Source organism: Pinus tabuliformis, chromosome 9 (genome assembly GCF_031772625.1).
Source record: "Pinus tabuliformis cultivar Carrire ecotype Pingquan chromosome 9, CPIR1, whole genome shotgun sequence".
NCBI lineage: Eukaryota > Viridiplantae > Streptophyta > Pinopsida > Pinales > Pinaceae > Pinus > Pinus tabuliformis.
In genome coordinates, this window is record NC_142307.1 from 929,207,311 (window position 1) to 929,214,248 (window position 6,938).

Sequence of the window (6,938 nt, forward strand, 5' to 3'; positions counted from 1 at the left end):
TGAATCATATTCTTCATTCACAACATCCTTCCATACTTGATGCTTCACGGCTTCTTCAAATGATGAAGGCTCATTTTGAATGATAGTGCTCAGTTGATACATGTTTGGCTTCTTGCTTTCACGGAAAGTCCCCCTTAGTGCAATGTGTCTCTCGGCATCTTCGAGAGCCTCCCTAAGCCATGAGGTTCTCCTTTTGGAGGAGGGCTCATGAGGAGAAGGGTCAATAAGATCCATAGGTTTTATCAACATCAGGCATCATTTTTCCTTCTTTTGCACCCTGATTTCCGGTGTCATCTTCTTTGTCCTTCCTTAGGATAGGAAGGTTGTTGATCTTCCTGAGGGCCATATGTTAATTGAAGGTGACATCATGACTTATCTCAACTTCATTTTGACCAACCACATAAATTCTATATCCCTTAGGATTTTCACTATAACCCACAAAGATTCCTTTCTTCCCAGATGCACCCAATTTGCTTCTTTTCTCTTTCGACACATGAAAATATACAGGACGTCCAAAAATTCTAAAATGAGATACATCAGGTTTCTTATCAGTGAACATTTCTTCAAGTGTCTTGGAGTCTAATGCTTGATGAGGGCATCAATTTTGAACATACACGGCGATACTTGCAGCTTCAACCCATAGGAACTTCAGAAGGCCTTAATCATGAAGCATATCACAAATTGCTTCTACAATAGAGCAACTCTTCCTTTCAGCCACACCATTTTGCTCAGAAGTGTATGGCATTGTAGTCTCCCTCTTAATGGGAACTTGTCTACAATAATCTTGGAATTCATTAGAATCGTACTCAATCCCATTATCAGTCCTCAATATCTTGATTTTCTTCTTGGATTGGTTTTCGATCAAGGCTTTGAAGTGTCAGAACCAGGTGAACACTTCATCCTTCTTCAAGAAGTAGATCTATGTATCATGAGAAAAATCATCCGTAAAAGTGAGATAATATAAATATCCTCCCAAAGAGTTTATGGCCATCATACTAGTTTATGGGCATCAAGAACTAGATCTATATATCGTGAGAACAATCATCCGTAAAAGTGCGATAATATAAATATCCTCCCCAAGAGTTTATGAACATCATACTAGATATGTCACAGCGGATCAATTGCAATATATCTGTGGTCTTGCTATTACTTTAGGGGAATGGTTCCCTTATAAGTTTTCCTTCGGCACATTTTACTTTGAACTCAGGCATAACTGTCACCATCTGTCTCACATTGTGTAGGACCTTATAATGAAGATGGGAAAACCTCTAGTGCCATAATTTAGATTGTAGAGATGTGTCGCAAGACATGGCTCCCAATGGACTTCCTCCAACTTGATACAAAGTGTCAACCCTGAACCCAATAGTAAAAGCATCTTTAAAATTTATTTTCCAAACACGTACCTTTCCATTGATGAATTCCACCTTGAATCCTTTGTCCTCCATGGCTGAAATGGACACGAGGTTCTTCTTGAGATCAGGTACATATAGTACTTAATGCAAATGAATAGTGTTACCTTGATTCAATTGAAGGGTAACATTCCCTACTCCCTTCACGAGATAGGTAGCATCATCTCCAAGGATGATCTCCAAGTTTGTCTCCTTTTCTATCAAATTAGAGAGGGCTTCCTTGTATCTGGTGAAGTGCCTCGAGGCACCACTATCAATCAGGAAATTTCCCAAAGTGTTCAGAAGAGAGGCAGTGGAGAGGGCCGATATAAGATAATACTCTTTTTTCTTATTGTTAACAACATTTTATTCTTCATACCTAGAGTTCCTTGATTTCTTAAATGGTCGACCATTTCCTTGATGTCTCGCATTCCTTTTTCCTTTTCCATTGGACCTGCCATTCCTTTGATAATTGTTGTTGAAGTTTCCCCTGTAATGATTGTGATCATCATCATGCGATGTGTCCCTTCTCTTTGGACACTCCCTTGCATAGTGGCCAAACTTATTGCAAACAAAGCACATTTCCTTCCTTCCTTAGATCCAGGCTTTCCATGGAAATGACCTTTAGACCCTACATTATTTCTCCTTTTGGCATGAGTGGATAATGTAGTGGGGTTGCTTCTATTAGAAGGCATTTCTTGCTCCACCATTCTTCTTTCTTCTTCAATGCATCTTACATCAATTCTTCAAACCCTGGAATTTGATCATTGTTGAGGATGGTGGCTCTAAATACATACCACTTAGGTGGGAGTCCTCCAAGGATGGTGAGAGTAAGTTCCCTATCAAGAAAGACTTCTCCAATCGAGAGTAGATCATTCTTGAGCACATTAATCCTCAAGAAATAGGATTTAATATCCTCCTCCTTGCCCTTCTTAATATCCTTCAACTTATTCTTGAGAAATAGAATTTGATTAGCATTACTAACCGTGAACATGTCAACCAACCTATTGTAGATCTCCTTGGAGGTCTTCAATTTAGAGATGTATGCTACCAGATGTTTTTCAATGGAATCCCTAATAATCTTCTTTGCTTTGACTTCAGCCCTATTGTACTTTGTCTTCACAGCTACCGGTGCATTTGAAGGAGGTTCAAGGATTTTACCCTGCACATAGTCCATCACTTGTTTTTATTCCAAGGACAAATCAAGAGACATCTTCCATCCATGATAGTCAGATTTATCATGGAGATAGGAAAACAGAAAACAAGATAGGAGAATGAATAGAAATCAAACTTCATCCAAACAATAGGGTTGAATCTGCCTATTACATCTTGGTCTAGAGGTCTTAGTCTCTCTCAGACATGTACAATGTAACCCATGATTTCTTTGGGTGCAATTTGGTCTTGAACTCCTTGATGTCAAACTAGACACAGATCACAAAGCATATCTTTCTGCAAGTCTCAGGAGTTGAACTCTCTTTTTGACAAGATTAAACTATTATAAAATTCTCTCATGTCCTTTGTACTCCAACTTGAAGACCAATCACCCTTCCTTAGCAATTCCCCTTTCGCAGCACATGGGTGATTTTCCTCTTATTTGATTTTTTGCATCCTTGTCTTGGAACGAGTCATTAGTTAAATCCAAATTAACTTATTTCATACGTGTCATCAATTTGCATTAAATTCTTTGTGACAACTACTTGAAATTTCTTCCTATTTAATTCACTAGGCTCCTCACTAATTGGACATACAAGCATACATATTTGTGCCTGTGATCATAAATGGTCTATGTGACAAGCCTTTTGAGGGTCTGCTTGTAGTTAACGGAGTGTTTTTCTGTTGTGATAATTACACTACCATGACCTGCGATTGTGAATTCTACGTTTGCTAAGCTGCATAAGGGGCTTCTTGATATTGCAACGTGAAATGGCAATGACACCATTGTAGACAATTATGTTGCAACTTCTTTCCATTCTCTTATGTGCTTTCTATTGCAGTTGTAGAGGTTGTAGTTACCTGAAGTAAAATTGAGGTCTGTAGGCTTCTGAACCAAGATGAATTTTCTTGATTCATCCATCATTTGACCTTCTAATTTTCTTCTACCTTGGCCAGAAAGCAATACGCATCTCCAAGCATGTTGATAGTCATAAACTCAGGATTCTTCCCTATTCACTTTTTTAGACCTGTTTTATGCTTAACCTGAACTTATCAGTGTTGTGAATATTCAGACAAATAAAAAGCTAAATCACAAGGGTACCTTGCACATTTCAGCCACATGCTAGACTTTATGCTTCTTGTATGCATATCTATTCCAAACATACATAAAGTTGAAAAATCTTCTACAATGATATGAAATGACCTTTGCATCCATAAGAAGGCACAAGACATGACCATGAATCTAGGGGAGGTCAAGCATATATGGTTATGTTAAGAGGAAACAATGAGCAAATAGAAGTATGCATGCACACACGAATAGTGAAAATTGCATTACACAAAACTAGATTCATCTATATTCACAACGTTGAACATAGTAAAATCAATGAAGATATTCAAGAGGACTGTAGACCAAAGATGCTCCTGAGAATGGTTTTGTTGACCAACTCCTATAGTTGGGACAAGCTCTGGTACATATATCTATTTTTCATATATTTGCTTATATAAAAGTGTGTTCTAACAAGAGAAGAGAAGGGTAGCACCACTTGGTCGACATTACGAGCATAGTGTTCACAAATTCAAAAAGCATTTACAGTTGCCAATTGTTACAAAAACAATGTAATTGTCATAATGCTTAGAACATGTCTTAGAAACCTGTCTGGTCCAAACCGAAACCGACCAAACTAGACAGTTGGATAGAGCCATGGATCAACCCGGTGGACAACTTGGACTGGTCTGACTATTTTGGTATGAAATTGGTACAAACTAACTGGTCCCATCATGAAACGACTGAGCAGCTCACGAACCATATGCATGAAACTAATTGCTATAAAAATAATGTTGGAAGTTTAAAATGAAAACTCTAGTAATAATAGTAGAGGATGTGCTATTCCCCTAAAACACTGATCTGAATACTCAAAAGTCATATATAATAATTTTGGAATAAGGTAAGGATGGAATAAAAATATGAAACCATGTACCTATATGATTAAGGTACTCATGGGCCGTTGATGTCGAATGGTGAACTCTGAAATTTGTCTAACGTTGACTAGTATTCATGAAGATGTGCTTGAAACTATTTCATGAGATATACAACATAGAGGAGGCATCTTAAATGTGAATTTTTATTGTTTTCGATGCCTAGTTAATGCTTAAGAACCATTGCCGAATACGATCAATACACATCAATTTACAACACATGATCCTGCAAAAACTACAGAGCACACAATTATGAAATTAAATACTAAAATGTTGAAAAAATAGCCAAAGCATGGTCAAATACACCTTAATTTACAACATGACACAAGATTTCAAAAGAGAATTACTCCCGTCTGTGTTGAATTTCACGCATTGTCATGATTATAATGGTTTGAATTTAGTTCTCTGCCAGAATTATTCCAAATAACAATTCCACCCAATGCTTAGCACAAGGTTCCAACACCCATATCTTGCTTCCACAACAATAATTGTTGGTTCCATGGATTTCAGCAAGATTCGACTTGTTTTGAGCTACAAACTTTGGTAGCTATGACATTTAGTCTTCTACAACAACATAACCACTGAACTCCTCATTTCGACCTGCCAAACAAACTAACTCAGACATTTAAACCAACAGGAAAACAAATCTTCTTGGGTGATGCCATTTGCTCAAATCCAAGGATGCCCCTGCATCAATGGAGTATGCTTTTGGTGGATTGGTGTCACTGTTGGATGCTTATATTTTCTAGATTTGTTCTTAGATTGAGATATTATGTGATAATTTTGGAAATCATCTTGGTATGCTTTGAAATTTGATTGTTTTGTTGGAATATTTTCTAATATAAAACATAATTTTTTACATTTCAAGTTCTAGTTTCAGGTGAAATGCTTGATGTTTGTGGGTTATTTTATGTGTTTCCAACTTCCATATCAATGAATTTGTAGAATGAGAGAGAGCACCTTATCTAGATGATTGTGTGTGAAGAGAGACAAGCACATGAATCTGGTTGCAAGATTCATTGGACTGTATTTGTTTATGAATACATATTTAATCTCTGTTTAATCAAGAGGGTGATGATAATGACATGATTGTGTAATTAATAGTGGAGATTGAGAGTCAAGATTTCATAGTTGATGGTGATCTGTATTAAAAGTTGAAGGAAAATCACCAGGACAAGATCCATTGAAGATCTTAGCCTGCGTTGAAAGGTATGTGACTTTTCATTGATTTATGCAAAACCAATTCTAAATTATTGAATTGAGGAGTGTAGAGCATAGACTGAATGATCAAAAGGTAGAGAAGCATTTGTGCATGTGGAATAGGCATGTAAAGATTTTATAAAGGTTTACAATTAAAAGTGAGTTCACCCTATATGAGAAAAGCTGAAATCCACAAAGGCACGTAGGCTCCAAGAAATTGTATGGAGTCTATGTTTTTGGTGAAACTCCTGGCATTTAGTGTGTTGGGTATGCCACCACTTATTTATTAAAAAATAAATTATCAAGTGGTGGAGAGCATGAGAAATGACTGGTGCATGGTCCTTCACAATTTATGTGGATTTCAAATGTGATATTTCGCTGGACCTTTGTGAAATGTGAGGCATTCATTGGTGATTTGTGGTAGAGCATGAAATTTATGAATACATAATCAAGTTCTCAACGACATTTCTACATCAACATCCAATCAAGTTTTCATCTACATCAACAATTTTTGCAGCAATTCAACAACATTTTTTTGGAAATTGCACTTGCACCATTTTTTAATAAGCTCAATACAAAACTGTAACTTGCAAATCATAATTTGTAAGTTGGATTGTAATCAAAGCCAAATTAAGTTAAATTGTAAGGGTGCATTCTCAGTTGAAACCAACACCCACGCTTTGAATTGATAGGGAGTCAATTAAACCTAGTGAATCCTTTGTTTCTTGACTGAGTCATTCAAATCATTGTAAGCATTTCTCTTGGGTGCATTTTCGATAGTATTCGACACCCTTCTTTTGATCAATCAAGAGTGTAAGTTCAAGCAAGTGCAAATCTTACAACATGAAGCGAGCCTAAAACTAATTCAAACCAATCATCAAGTGAGCGTGAAAGCAAACAAGTGTGAGTTCAAAAAATCAATTGTTAAAACAAGTTCAAGCGAGCATGCAACAATCAATCAAACATCAAGCGAGTGAGTTCTACAAATCTAGCAAGTATTAAAATCAAGTGAGTGAGTTCTACAAATCCAACAAGTATTAAAAGAAAGTGAGCGTGAGTTCCAACAAGTTCACATGGTGAAAAGAATTCAGTTGTTAAAGATTCTTAACAATTTGATCCTCTCAATTGCTGAAGACATGCTACAAATCAGTAAAGAAACTATTGTTGATATTTTAATGAATCTACAACAAGCACATGAAACGCTTGAGTTCCTTCAATTGG